The 14,503-nt window shown below is 31.8% G+C and overlaps 1 protein-coding gene across 1 annotated transcript in view; it reads right to left on the bottom strand.

Moving 5' to 3' along the window:
• Positions 1 to 4,555, bottom strand: part of LOC147077733 (protein Fe65 homolog) — a 345,589-nt gene extending 341,034 nt beyond the window's left edge. The window contains exon 1 of the mRNA XM_085960728.1: positions 4,404 to 4,555. The gene's annotated coding sequence lies outside the window, so the exon portion shown is untranslated. The remainder of the gene's footprint in view (positions 1 to 4,403) is intronic.
• Between the last annotated feature and the right edge of the window lie 9,948 nt (positions 4,556 to 14,503).

Raw genomic sequence — 14,503 nt, 5'->3', positions numbered from 1 at the left:
GTTGCCACGTACGTCCGCAGAACGTTATCATTTCATCGATCCAGCGGCCTCTAGGTCTACCTTGCGGACGTTTTGTACCTCTTGGATACCACTGGATGACTAAATTTGTCCAACGATTGTCCCTTCTTTGAACTATGTGTCCAGTCCATCTCCATTTGAGGCTTTTAACGAACTCTACTACATCGCAAACCCTTGTCTGCTTCCTTATCCACTCTTTTTGTCCTTTCGCATTGTGCCCAGCAAGTACCTCTCCATACCACTTTGTGCTACTCTAAGTTTCTGAATCTCTCTTTTACTTAGGATCCATGTTTCACACGCATATGTGATTACGGGAAGCACACACGGGTTGAACACTTTGCGCTTTAGGCCCAGTGGAAGGTCACTTTTAGAGACATTATTCAGGCGGCCAAAAGCACTCCAGCTTAGCTTTACTCTGCGAACAATTTCATCAAATATACATCTATAGACACGTCTTGTCCCAGATATATATGTAGTTTTTCACCTGTTCGAGCTGAGTGCCATTGATGAGGTTCTCTTTTTGGTCCGCAAAGCAGTTTTGAACATGACTTTCGTCTTTGTTACATTTATTCTTTATAATGATTGCAATTCATTACAAAGACGTTGAATAAAAATAATGCCACGAATTTATTTATCTTTTGCCTGTCGAAACCATTAGCTACATTTTCATTAATAGATAATACGACCTACTTCATTACGTATGTTACCTTGGGGCTTATAAATATAAGTCTATGTTATAAAGTAAAAATATATTATGTTTCATCATTTACATAAGCATGCTCAGTATATTCGACATTATAATATAATATGTATTTACATTGACGCGGCATTTTCTAAATTAATACGATATTACAGAAAGTAATTTCCTTTTAATTTAAACGTCCATTCGTTACATTAATGGCTTACAAAACCGAACTGTGAATAAAAGACTGATCGATATATTTACTCGTTTTCAATTAGGCAACACTGCCTTAAGTATTGGTTCTATCAATTTTCTTACAATTAAAAATAAATCGATTTCAGAATCTCTCAGTACTCAGCTTCGTTATTAAAAACAAATGAGTTGCCTAGAGTCATAACTCACATACTTATTCCAAAAATCGAGTTTTGAGATAATCACAAAAAACCATCAGTGTACTGTTTTTTTGTAATTAGAAGAAAAGTATTGAACTCCCTTGAATATTAATGAGTGAGTGAGTCGATTTACATTATTTTTTACCACGTTTTTATTAGCTCGTATTCTTGTTTTTCCCTTTACAGATTTTTTTAACTAACTTCCCGACTAGCTAGATATTTGAAACTTTTAGAATATATCAGAACACGACGACAATGCATTTTTTTAATACTTTTAGCCATCTTTAAGCAGAATTGAATTCATTTTCAGTTAATTCTGTTTTGTATGTTTCGGAAAAAAATCGTTAGAAGTAATATTTACTACTCACTATTATTGGTTGCTAAGTGGGTCCTAGCAACTAAATTATTTATATTATATACGTGCGTTACTATGGAAATCAATATGAAATGTCAAAATGACATTTCTGTATTCTATAATATTTATTTAGTATTTCTATCAAGTACAATAAAAAGTTTTTATTAATATATAGAATTGGCAAGTTTACATGATTCAACAGAAAATTTAAAAACGTGGTATATAAAAAGTTCTTTTTATCTTGTAATTATTGTAAATATGTATAATACACATAAGGCTGATTGGTTAGAAAGGCCTTGGTGCCAGAACTTACATAATTCATTGAAAAATGTGAGTTATGATACCAAGTCAACTTTATCAACGATTTTCACATGGTTTAAAATGACTTTTGATACCCAACTATTTTTAGAATCACTAACAATAATTAAAAAATGACAAAATTGCAAAATGTGAGTTATAACTCTAGGCGACTCAAATGTATGTGCAGATCTAAAAGATTGGACTATAATCAGAGTTTGTGAAGTTTTAGTATTAAATACATATTCCTCAACGTCTTTAACGCGGTTGAATGCAGACCAGGCGCGCACACAAGGGGGTCTTCATGACTGAGAATCGTGACCCGGATAATTTACTGTTGGATTGTCTTCTCAATGGACTGGCCAAACTCCTCTCGATATTCTACGATATGCAAGGCCTGTGGCACTCATAAATTGTACATCTATCTGGGATATCCAATGTTTGGTTTAATATGTTACGATGCGGCATGTTTAAAAGACAAAATAGCGCGGACGACACAAACGGACACAAACGATCCTAATAATTAGGACCGATAAACCATATCGAATATAACCACGTGTGGATACGATAACTCGCAAGAAGTCGTAGGTGACTACACCCTTAGTTAAAGTTCGGAATATCTGGGTATGGGGAAATTGCATGGAAAAATTTGATATTCCACGGGCGGGGTAAATGTGGAAGTCAATGGCACCTGACTTTGCTAATCCCACCTCATCCCCCACCTTCAAAACCAATAAAAAAATATTATGTTGTTTTATTTGTACATTGGCATATCATTAATATACCAGTAAGCCAACGTTTTGTGCAATAGCACCCTTCCTGATCCAAATTTACCCCTGATTAACGACGGGAAAAACATCGATAGTGTCGAACGCTTTAAATGCCTGGGGAGGCCTATCAAGAGAGATTGCACTTTGCAAAGAAAGTTCGCTATCCCAGTTAGAATGGCTGGACAACATTCAACTCGATGCAGAATGTCTTAGACTCGCGACTATACTTGGTTAAAACCAAATGCTATTTACTAGATGCTTGCATTCTGACGGTATTACTTTACGATAATGGTTCATGGCACCTTACGAAGGCTCTGAGCAAACATATACTGAGCTTTGAGAATAGATGTTTGCGGCAGATACTGAGTTACGAGTAGATAAGAGAATGGAGGAATCAGTTTCTCAACGACTACGTTGGCTGGCTTAGGATAATTTCAACTTGGCTTGCCTGTCCTTAAAGCTAACCGGATTCCGGCGTTATGGAAGACTACTAGATATCATCCACAGAGTGTATGCTGGCATGATCTGCGAAAATGCAAGAAAACTGGTGAGCAACAGGGATTCTTGGAGGGGCCGTATGATATCCATATACTCTAACTGAGAAGCAATATGGTCAAATAAAAAATAACAACAAGTCCTGTTAATGGTGTCACAAGCGAGCGAAGTTATCAACTAATAAACCAATATGTAGATATTTATATTATTAGCTATTATTATTATATTATTTTTGATATTATAATGTTGCCATTGAATGTTTTGTTTAAAACGTAAGATAGCCAGAGAGTTATAAGGTAGGTAAGTATTACGGACTATAAAACCAAAATTTTTAGTTATTCCAAATTCAAAGTTTTTCAAGTTTATTCTAGACTACAATTAACCCCAAGGGCAAAAGATCAAAAAAATCTGTAAATAATAGGTCGAATCTGTTTTCTGTCAATAGTAAGATAGGACAGTGTTATTGTAATTAACCGAAATATCGAAAGAAAATTGCATTATGTATATTACCATTTTTATAATAAATAATGTAAACTGTTTTTTAGTGAATGATTCACAATATGTTATATTATTTATTGAACATACATAATTCGGAAACATTTCATAAGTATTCCAACTAGTTTTAGTAAAGTACATTGGTTGTAATCCGATTGATGCGGATTCGAGTCGCCCCTGCACCATAACTATTTTTTATGATTTTTTTTACTGGAATATTTATAAGATATTTCATAATTATGTATATATTACAATATATAATGGTATTGGTAATTATACAGTTATATCGCCGAAAATTATGAGTGATATCAGATATAAGAAAATATAGTCTTTGTAATAGTAAACTGTAACGCTTATATTCTACGACGAATTTTATTATATATTTAAAATAATTTAAATATATAAGCTGATAAAAAAACATTGACATTCAAAATATAATCACATTGACGTAATTCGGTAAGAGCACAAAGCTAAATGCAGTCAATTATTAAATATTATATTTAAATTTAATTATATTATACATAGAAAGGGAAAATATTCCTCATTAATAATAATATGTTTTGCCGTGTGGTTATTAAAGGGCTATACTGAAAGTACACAGACTTTCTTTATTAAATTATACTGCACGAAGGAAAATATAAAGAGAATTACTTCGCCCTTGAAAGTTGTCTTTTTACTGTGGAAAAAGTAATAAAATCTGACATTTGATGACATACATTTTACCCAAATTAACCTCTTCCTTGCCAAACTTTACTATACATTGTACAGTAGAAGAGAACTAACTTAATGTGTTACATAATCTAGAAAGAAATAAATGTGTCAAATGATTGCGTTGATCTAAGCTAGAAAACGTATGGGTTCACACAATTACGTAAAAAAAAACGAATCTTACTACCAACCCTTATAGGTTTGATATATCCGATATACGACAGGCTGCTTGCTACGATCACACGTCACGTATATATATGTAAAGTTAGAAAAAACACAGAAATGTCACGGGTTCACTTTAAAGTATAATTTATCCACAATGTCTGACACTTCTAAAACGAACGATTCTGTGAAAATCGGAGCGATCCGTAAGGGGAACGTAAAATGTCTCTCTCGAACTTTGCTTCACAAATGGGGGTTAATATCTGATGGCATCCAGCGGCGCGTGCGCACTTCGGTCCACGGCCGCCATTTTGGAAAATGATTTTCTGCTCGGCCGGTGTGTTGCGCAGTGGCGCTAACTGTCAGCGGAAATTCGAGTAGGGCGACTAACAGAAGGAAAGCTTATAACGCAACAGAAAGCAAAGTCGGGATAGTAAATTAAAAAAAATGTAATACTTAAAACATATTTAACGTTTTACAATGTAGGTAGTTACCAAAAATCACAAAAAATGAAGAAAGAAAAAAAAGCTCAATTGTAAATATCGGACTTTTTAAAAAAAAAAATTAGTGAGTTAGTGAAATTATTAGTGAAACTGACAATACAATACAATCTATATAAACAGGAATTAAAATTGCCTCTCTACTACTATATTAATGGTCTATAGAAATTATGATGGGCGATCATTTTTTCGATTAATATAGACTAAAGTGTATCTAATATAGATTACTGTTGATGGGTAACTTAAATGAAAGTATGGTCATATGGCATAACATAAATGCGTCAGTTTGGTCACTCAATATAATTTTACGCTAAATAACTTGACGTATTGATATATCAGTATATTATTTATCAAGCAGCAATAAATTTCCACTTAATTTCGGGGTGTAGCTTCATTAATATACATTAAATTAACGTCATATACCCATACTCAATATTATATATTATGACTTACCTGATATGTGAGGTTATGATCAATACAAACATCTCAGTATTAAATCCATACCTACCGTTCGCAAAAACGTTCGTTAAAAACAATAATAATATTTATTCTTCTTCAGATGACAGACGTTCACTGCTGGATATGAGCTTCTCCCATTTCTCTCCATTGTATCCGGTCTAACTCAGTACAGTGGCTCTTATCTTGTTGTTCCAGTACATCGATGTCACATTCCAGGAAAAAGGTTAATAATATTGTGTTTATTTATATAAGAAAACAAAACAAAACAACATGATATATACATTATAACAATTAATATTACCCTCAAAAGAGAGAAGAAGAAATATATATAAAAACATACACAAACAGCAAAATAAAATTTCGAAAACAAAATACATAGCACATCATTGAAAATGTATATATCTTTGGGGAGCGCGTTGACTAGTCTTGCACCCCTCGCTAATGGTGCGTGATAGGCTTGACACGAGGAAACAGTTCCGATCCAGAATAGATCATGGCTGGGTATTTGACAGACGCATGTAAATTCATTTTTAGAACACCAGCGCATGTATGCTGTGCACAAGACTGCTATCAGCAGTTATCGAGGGTAGTTTTTCATATGTTTGTATCGAAGTATTATAACTGTTATAATAAGTTAGCCGTCTAAACAGTCCAAACTCTCTATCTCGCTCTAAAATTTAGCACACCCAAGAGAGGTGCTGGTAAAACATAGCTCTTATTGTAACAATTAGAACTTACTTATTGTAATCGTTACATAGCTACCGATAGCGGCCAATAGCAGTCTTGTATATAGAATAGATGCGCATGATTGGAAAATATCCCTCGCGATATATTGTATTGTATGAAAGTTGAATTGGTATGTTGTTTGCCAAGTCCGTCCGTTTCTAAACCCGTCATTCGAGGAGCCTTATAATATAGTCCGTTGAGGGGTGAAAATGGTATTTTTGTTTGTTTATCATTTTATGCCATCCATCATACTTGTGATTGAAATAATATTACGTTAGTTAGTAATATGTTTTCATGTTTCTTTCTGCAGCGACCTCTACCCGAAAAAACCTAATCGAATTCGTAATACACACGCAGAATTTTAAATTTAATACGAAAAGTTGCGTGAAGGAAGAAGATATTGAGAAAATAAAGAGACTGCAATTATTTTTCATGTCGCCTTATAATGCGGAGCGTGTTTTTGTGTAATTGTTTTGTAATGTTATAATATTACATAAATCCTATGTTATTTTACAGGCGCGAATGCTTAATTTTGTTTACCGTCTACGAGTACGGACTATCGGATCTTTACTTTTGTTTTATCTCGTAAGAAATCTCAAAGTTTATTTTACTTATGTAAAGTTTTATATAACTAAAAAATACGTTTTATATTAATTAAAAATTGAGTTGCTGAGAATTAAAAACGTACAGATGATAATTTATAATCTAATAAAAGTGAAAACAGTTTTCATAACACTACATATATCAATTTATGGATAAAACAAGATTTAAACATATAATAGTTACAAGCATTTTACTTCCAATATTTAATTATATAATTGAATTTGAATTTACATGCGCATGTTAATTACCTACGTGGTACTTACTCTATTCTGGGTCGAAACCGTTTTCACGTGTTAAGCATATCAGGCACCATTAGCGAGGGGTGCAAGACTAGTCAATGCGCTCCCTAAAGACATAGGCATTTTCAGTGACATGCTCTGTATTTTGTTTTCAAAATTTTATTTTTCTTTATAAAATTGTATAAGTATTTTTTTTATGTTTCCTTCTTCTCTCTTTTAAGGGTAATATTTGTTATAATGTAAATCTCATGTTGTGAACGTCTTAAATTTAGATTTGTTATGTTCAGAATGTTTTGTAATGTTTGTTTTCTTAAATAAATAAAATGGTGTGATTAATTTTCATCTGTTTAATTTTAAATGTTTTGGCCTGGCGTGTCCTCCTTTCTTTAAACACTTAAAATATTGTAATTGATTTATGTTTCGTACAAATTTGAATCATTTGTAACGACCTGGATTTCGGTTAACGGGCACTTACATATTCACCTATGGTAAATATATAAATAGCATTGATTATAATTATGACTTACAGCTTAGGTATATAGAAAGTAACATTAAATGAATTGTTAATAATTAATTTACCGCAGCGTTTAATTGTTAACCGTCTAATTTTTAACGATAAAATATATTACTATTAAGTACTATGCACTACACAAATAAGTGTGAAATTCGATATTGTTGACAGAAAATAAATCATAGTCGGGACTCGGGAGGCGCTGGGCGTATACTAGTAATTATTAAATTATATGGATTTAAAAATACTTTGCTTATTATATATATATATATATATTAAGTAATACTTATAATAAATACTTCTTATCGATAAAACTTATTAATGATCAATACAACTGATTTTCTTACACTATAGTTTATTGTAAGAACCAATATAATCAAAAAGTGAATAGAACTTATGCATAAAGATTATTTTATTTGAGCCTGTGTAAATATTTTTCATACGATAGGAATGGCATGCTCTACACGGAGGTCAAGAGGTAAGACTACTTTCTGAAATCGTATGGAGAGCTTTCGAAAAGACATTTTGAAGTGAGAGAAGGCTAATAGACTTGTTCTTTACCTTTGTTTAGTTAGTTTAGTACCTACAAAGACGTATCATCTTCTTATTTCTGAAATAATAAATACAAAAGAAGTTCAAATTTAATGCTATTAAATTCAATAAAATTTTGACACCTATAAAATATTTAGAAGCAAGTCAAAACACTTTTTCATTTGTTCTTCACTTCGTTGAATGTGCAAAAAAAGTCAATTTCCTTACATCGAGAATCAGTGGATGTGGCATTGAAGACCTGGTAAACAAAATTGGACGCCTCCACCAAAGTAAAGTAAAAATACAAATTAATTGGATAAATGAAATATTATTCTCCTTCTTCATCGTCAGGACATTATGGCTGAGGATTGTGACTACGATGATTTGGCTGTGGAAACGCCTACTCAACGGATTGATCTCTCTCTTCTTCGCATTCTACGACGTGCAAGGCCTGTGGCTACTCGAAGACCAGTGGCGTCTAGTTAGCTTTAATATTACGATAAACAACTAGACAGCGTGGATGACACAAACGAACACTGACGATCTTAATAATATATTTGATAGCGCCACTTGTGGATGCAATATCTCGTAGGTGAGCACCGTTAGTTATATCTGCAGGTCAGGTATTTATAGATAGACTCAAAATGAGGAGTGCCTGAGTATGGGGAATGTATCTGTAAAAGTGTGGTATTCCGCTAAATAGTAGGCGGGGTAAATGGAGAATAACAAAATGTAAGACGCCTTAAAAATCAATTAAGAAATATTATAGATATTTTTGCAAAATGGACTCCCCCAAACCATTTTTCTGTGTGTGCGCCTCTGCACAAGAATCCCCGACTTTCCGAAAATATAATGAAAATGCTCTGACTGAAATGGGTGGGACATCTGCAATGGACAAGTGACTCCTAAATCTCAAATAATATACTTGGTAGATAATATCAAGCAGGAAAATAATGAAAACGTCTTGTTAGAGATCAAAATTTCGCTGGGAAACTAATGTGGGGAAGGATACCAAGGACCTATTGCTGTAGTGAAAAACTGTAGGAAAGCAATGGAGGATCGAGTATTGTGAAGACGGAAGAATGAGGATAGATTATATCTGTTATTTTTGAACGCGCCAACGTAAATATTATCATTTTTCTAACGCTGCTAATTTGACAACATTCGTAATACAAAAAGTTTTTAAGGCGAAAGTTATAGTATGTATAGTTATTGCAATGTGTAAATTTTACTGCACAATAATAATGTCAATCAAGTATTTGAGTAGTTATTAAAATTAGAATGAGAACCCAAAAGCACGTGTATGATAATAATTAAAGTTTAAAAGACAATATAACCTCAGAGTAATTATAATATAGAGAGCGCCTATTTTTCGGCAAAATGAAGCCGTGTTTCTTGCATATAACGCACCGTAGAACCTCAATTTTATTATTATCAACTTAATTATGAAACGTTATAACATCATGTTGCGTCTCAGTACGGCTGCCAAATTTAAACACAACTTAGTTAACCATATTATGTTCTACTAAAATAGGTAGCTAAAAATAATTACCTCTAACTTTATATTTAACATAAAAACAATAAATTTCAGCAACACATGCTCGCAGTTTTTAAATGAATTTAATCAGTCGAATCCATTTTTACCGGCGACGATTACAAAAAATATTTAATTCAGTCGTATAAATTCTATCTCACTCTAACGCATATTGCAGAGAATATAGGCATGCCGATTACTTTCTCACTCACAGACTCAGTTTGGTCAGACCTTTTTTTACTTATACGTACATAGATAGATATTATATAGATGTCTGCTACAAAAAATTTTCGTTCAAATTACCGCTCAGCGAAATGTTTTTCTCACTCGTCTGCCATCTGTAATGGGTATAAATATGTTTGCCCATATTGTAGTCGTACGAGTGTTTTCGTACAATTTACATATAACCAATCAACATATTGCAATTTTCGCCAGCCATCATGATTCAATCTCCCGACCCAATCGATCGTCCAAACCAATATTTACCGGCGACGTATACAAAAAGTATTTAATTCAACTGTATAAATTCTATCATACTCTAACGCATAGTGCGGAGATATAAGCGTGCCGAATGCTTTCTCACTCGCACTTTTCGTTCGTTTTTGTTCAGGCCTTGAATATAACAATAAATGGAAAACGAATATAATTTATGTTAAAAAAAAAATAATATGAACGAAATATTATGTCATGTTTCATGATTTTATTTGTATCCACTTTAAATGTTCCCCAGTTGACATTTAAAGATTTTTATTATTCGAAAATATATTTTGGTAAATAGTTAAGTACATACGAATATTATCGCCTAATGGCTTTCCGTGTCGACATGACATTTGGTTATAAAAATGGTAGAGAACCAATTTAGATATTATATCGGAGATTTTCCAGCGTATAATGGCTGCTTTCGATGATTTAAATAATACTTGACGTAAATTAATAAATTTTATAAGTACCGTATTTTACAATATAGTAGAACGCTGGTTTAAATAATTTTTTTATATTTTGATAAATGTAATTTGAAATGCCTACATAAATGAATCAATATTAACTGAAATAATACGAAATAAGAAATATAATATATAATAGATATGTAGGGTAAATATCCTACCATCCAGCATGACTTGGCAGAAGACCATTAATTTATAACTACAATATATTTTCAATATAATATTGTTAAAATTGCAAAACAAGCGATTTATGTGAGTCAATCAAAATTGAACAGAAAGCTAATTTAGCAAAATAATATAATAATTCAAATATCGCAAATTAAGAAATAATGCGATATAAGTTTACCATGATATGCACAAAAGTTGTTTGTATGAAAATCAATCTTGCGCAATTATTAAAACTGCATAATTGTTCAAATTAAAATCAATTGTTTATAATTTACGAAACGAATCATGTATTGCACAATTAACCTCATAAGCATGATTATCGAAAATATTCAAGTAGTTGATAGCAGTATTTTCTATTGTATCGAATCAGTATAAAACACTCAGTAGAAGAAAGCAACATCGTTATTTATTGTAAGAACCAATATAATCAAAAAGTGAATAGAACTTATGCATAAAGATTATTTTATTTGAGCCTGTGTAAATATTTTTCATACGATAGGAATGGCATGCTCTACACGGAGGTCAAGAGGTAAGACTACTTTCTGAAATCGTATGGAGAGCTTTCGAAAAGACATTTTGAAGTGAGAGAAGGCTAATAGACTTGTTCTTTACCTTTGTTTAGTTAGTTTAGTACCTACAAAGACGTATCATCTTCTTATTTCTGAAATAATAAATACAAAAGAAGTTCAAATTTAATGCTATTAAATTCAATAAAATTTCGACACCTATAAAGTATTTAGAAGCAAGTCAAAACACTTTTTCATTTGTTCTTCACTTCGTTGAATGATATGCACAAAAGTTGTTTGTATGAAAATCAATCTTGCGCAATTATTAAAACTGCATAATTGTTCAAATTAAAATCAATTGTTTATAATTTACGAAACGAATCATGTATTGCACAATTAACCTCATAAGCATGATTATCGAAAATATTCAAGTAGTTGATAGCAGTATTTTCTATTGTATCGAATCAGTATAAAACACTCAGTAGAAGAAAGCAACATCGTCATTCAGTTATCAAAGGTTGAACCGTAAGGTTATCGTTTTGCTTCGCCCGATCGAACTCGTAATCCATCGGAACGCATTCCCGTGATTTCACTCATCTAAATTATAATCTGTAAACTTACCTGTAATAAATAAATTGATATTTTTATTTGGAAGGAGGTAATAAAACCAGGGTTCATTTCATTCACGCACCAAATTCTGAGTTATTCATTTGGGCGTTAAACCAAATTACCATCCGGTTCCCTAACTCATATCTCCTAACCAAAGATAAGAAATATGTCAAATTATGCTATTATCACTTTAACAATGTTTATGACATAGCAGTAACGAAGGGTGGAAATAATTTGTCAAGATCCGCCATAAAATAGTGCACATTAAACTTTGTTAATCATACGTATTTGTTTTTATTGAACTAAGACTACAATTTAAAGATAATGTTGGTTAGTTTTTAAATATCATTTAAATCCTGCCTAAACCAAACCATAATAGTTTTGGTATATTTTAGGCGTTACGACAAAATTGTGCACACTTGTTCATTTATACGTATTTGTTTTCGTTAGATTAAGAATACATATTATTACACATATATTATATTGTTGATTCATTTACTTAATTTATTAAACCCTGCCTAACCAAACTATATAGATAAAAAAATTATTCTATCCATAAAATATCTAAAATTATGTATGATTTAATTACATATATTCTTCTTATTCTTCCACGGCGCTACATCCCGGGGTGGGATTTGGCCTCCTCCACAACCGCTCTCCACTCACTCCGGTCTCTCGCCACAATTCTCCAGTTACCGGGTCTTCCTATATGAAGCCAGTCCGCTTCTACGGCGTCAGCCCATCTCCTTCTTGGACGGCCTCTGGGTCTCTTCCGTTGAGGTAGCCACATATATAGACTAGTATTTTTTTACTATTATCTATTAAGGCTTGGTTTCGCAAGGTTTAATTGAATTTTAAAAACTAACTAACATCATCTCTAAATTTTAGTTTTATTTCAATGAAAAAAAATACGTATGACTGTCAAAGTTTAATGTGCACTATTTATGGTGGATCTTAACAGTCTACCTCCACCCTTCGCTACTGTGATAATATAGTGTATTTTTTTGGTGAAAAATTATTACAATTAAATTAAAACAATATTACATGGATACAGTAATACTTGTTTCATTAATCATTTATTACTAATCATTGTAATTATCAAATGAAATTTAACTTCATAAATCCTTTGAATGAGTGTTTGACATATTATAATAAAGTATATTATTTGAAAAAAACCTCAAAAACTTTCTAACCGTTTAGAGCTATTGATGTTTTCTCTTTCGATTCTTACAAAGTAATTATAACACTATACATTTTCCGAGAGTTTTAAATTTCGAAAATGGAATGAGAACCGTTTTTGTAATTAATCAACGTAAAGTATGTTATAATATAGTATATATAGTTATATATAGTATAACTTATTATTCGTTGGGAATGCATGACTGAGGATCTTGGCCAACTGATCTGAGTTTTTCGCGGCTGGACTCCACTCCTCTTGGCATTCGGTGGCACACAGGGTCTTTGTCAGTATGAAACCTATGGTATTCTTGATTTGACCCATTCATCTGGAAATATATCTCGCACTCTATAAAGCTCACTACGTAAAACAATCTTTATATGTGGTAAAAGTGATACATTTTATTTTATTTTGTGACGCTTAGAGCCGAACCACACCGGGCGACTCTGGTCTCGAGACTGTAACATAGATATGACTGTAATCAAGGCTAAAAAATAAACAACTTGTCATAGAATGAGATGGGATAATCTCTCTCCCTCATCTTGGGAATATTCAATAATAATACATATTTACATGTAAACTGTATTCATTTAAAACAATTAATTTAATTTCGTAAATCTGTGCCTTTATATACCCTAAGCTAAGGCATTAATAAAATATTACAATTAATCCATTTTAGGTACGAGAAAATTATCAAATGGGACCCACTTGAGAATAATATATTAACATATTGAATTTCATTCTAAATCTATTATAGGCGAAGAGAGGCTAATGAGGTTTTCATAAATTATTTTTGGATAATTCTTTATTAATTTCAAGCTATTTTAGTAAAATAATGATGATATAATTTACTATCGTCATGTTCCTTTAATATTGGAACACACATATATTATTATAGTAACGCTTTTATCGTAAATTGCACAAAGCTATATATGTTATTATTAGTAATGTAATGGCAATGAATAAAATATAATCCATATGCATACTATTACGTCAACTATACAACAACCGTGTAACTAATGGTTAATAACAAATAATATAACATCATTTATGATGTTCTACATATATCGCAAGCCTTGTAATGTTGTCATATAATTTTAGATACTTTATAACGACCCTGTCATGTGTTACACCCCCATTACAGTGGTCGTCAAACATACGCTCCGCAGTCGGTTTTTGGTTATTGAGGTATGAATAATACAATGAGAAAAATTACATGACTCGACGTTGACATCTGTCAAACAACATTACATACATAATGGTTATTTTGTAAATAATTACAAGATAAAAAGAACTTTTTATATACCACGTTTTTAAATTTTCTGTGGAATCATATAAACTTGACAATTCTATGTATTAATAAAAACTTTTTATTGTACTTGATATAAATACTGAATAAATATTACAGAATACAGAAATGTCATTTTGACATTTCATATTGATTTCCATAGTAACGCACGCATATATTAATAATTTAGTTGCTAGGACCACCCTCTTAGCAACCAATAATAGTGAGTAGTAAATATTACTTTTAACGATTTTTTTCCGAAACATACAAAACAGAATTAACTGAAAATGAATTCAATTCTGCTTAAAGATGGCCAAAAGTATTAAAAGAATGC

This window comes from Rhyacophila brunnea, unplaced genomic scaffold (genome assembly GCF_057557595.1).
Source record: "Rhyacophila brunnea isolate RB1 unplaced genomic scaffold, BYU_Rbru_1.0 scaffold_12, whole genome shotgun sequence".
NCBI lineage: Eukaryota > Metazoa > Arthropoda > Insecta > Trichoptera > Rhyacophilidae > Rhyacophila > Rhyacophila brunnea.
Note: the sequence above shows the minus strand (reverse complement) of the source record. Positions and strands in the feature narration are given on the sequence as shown.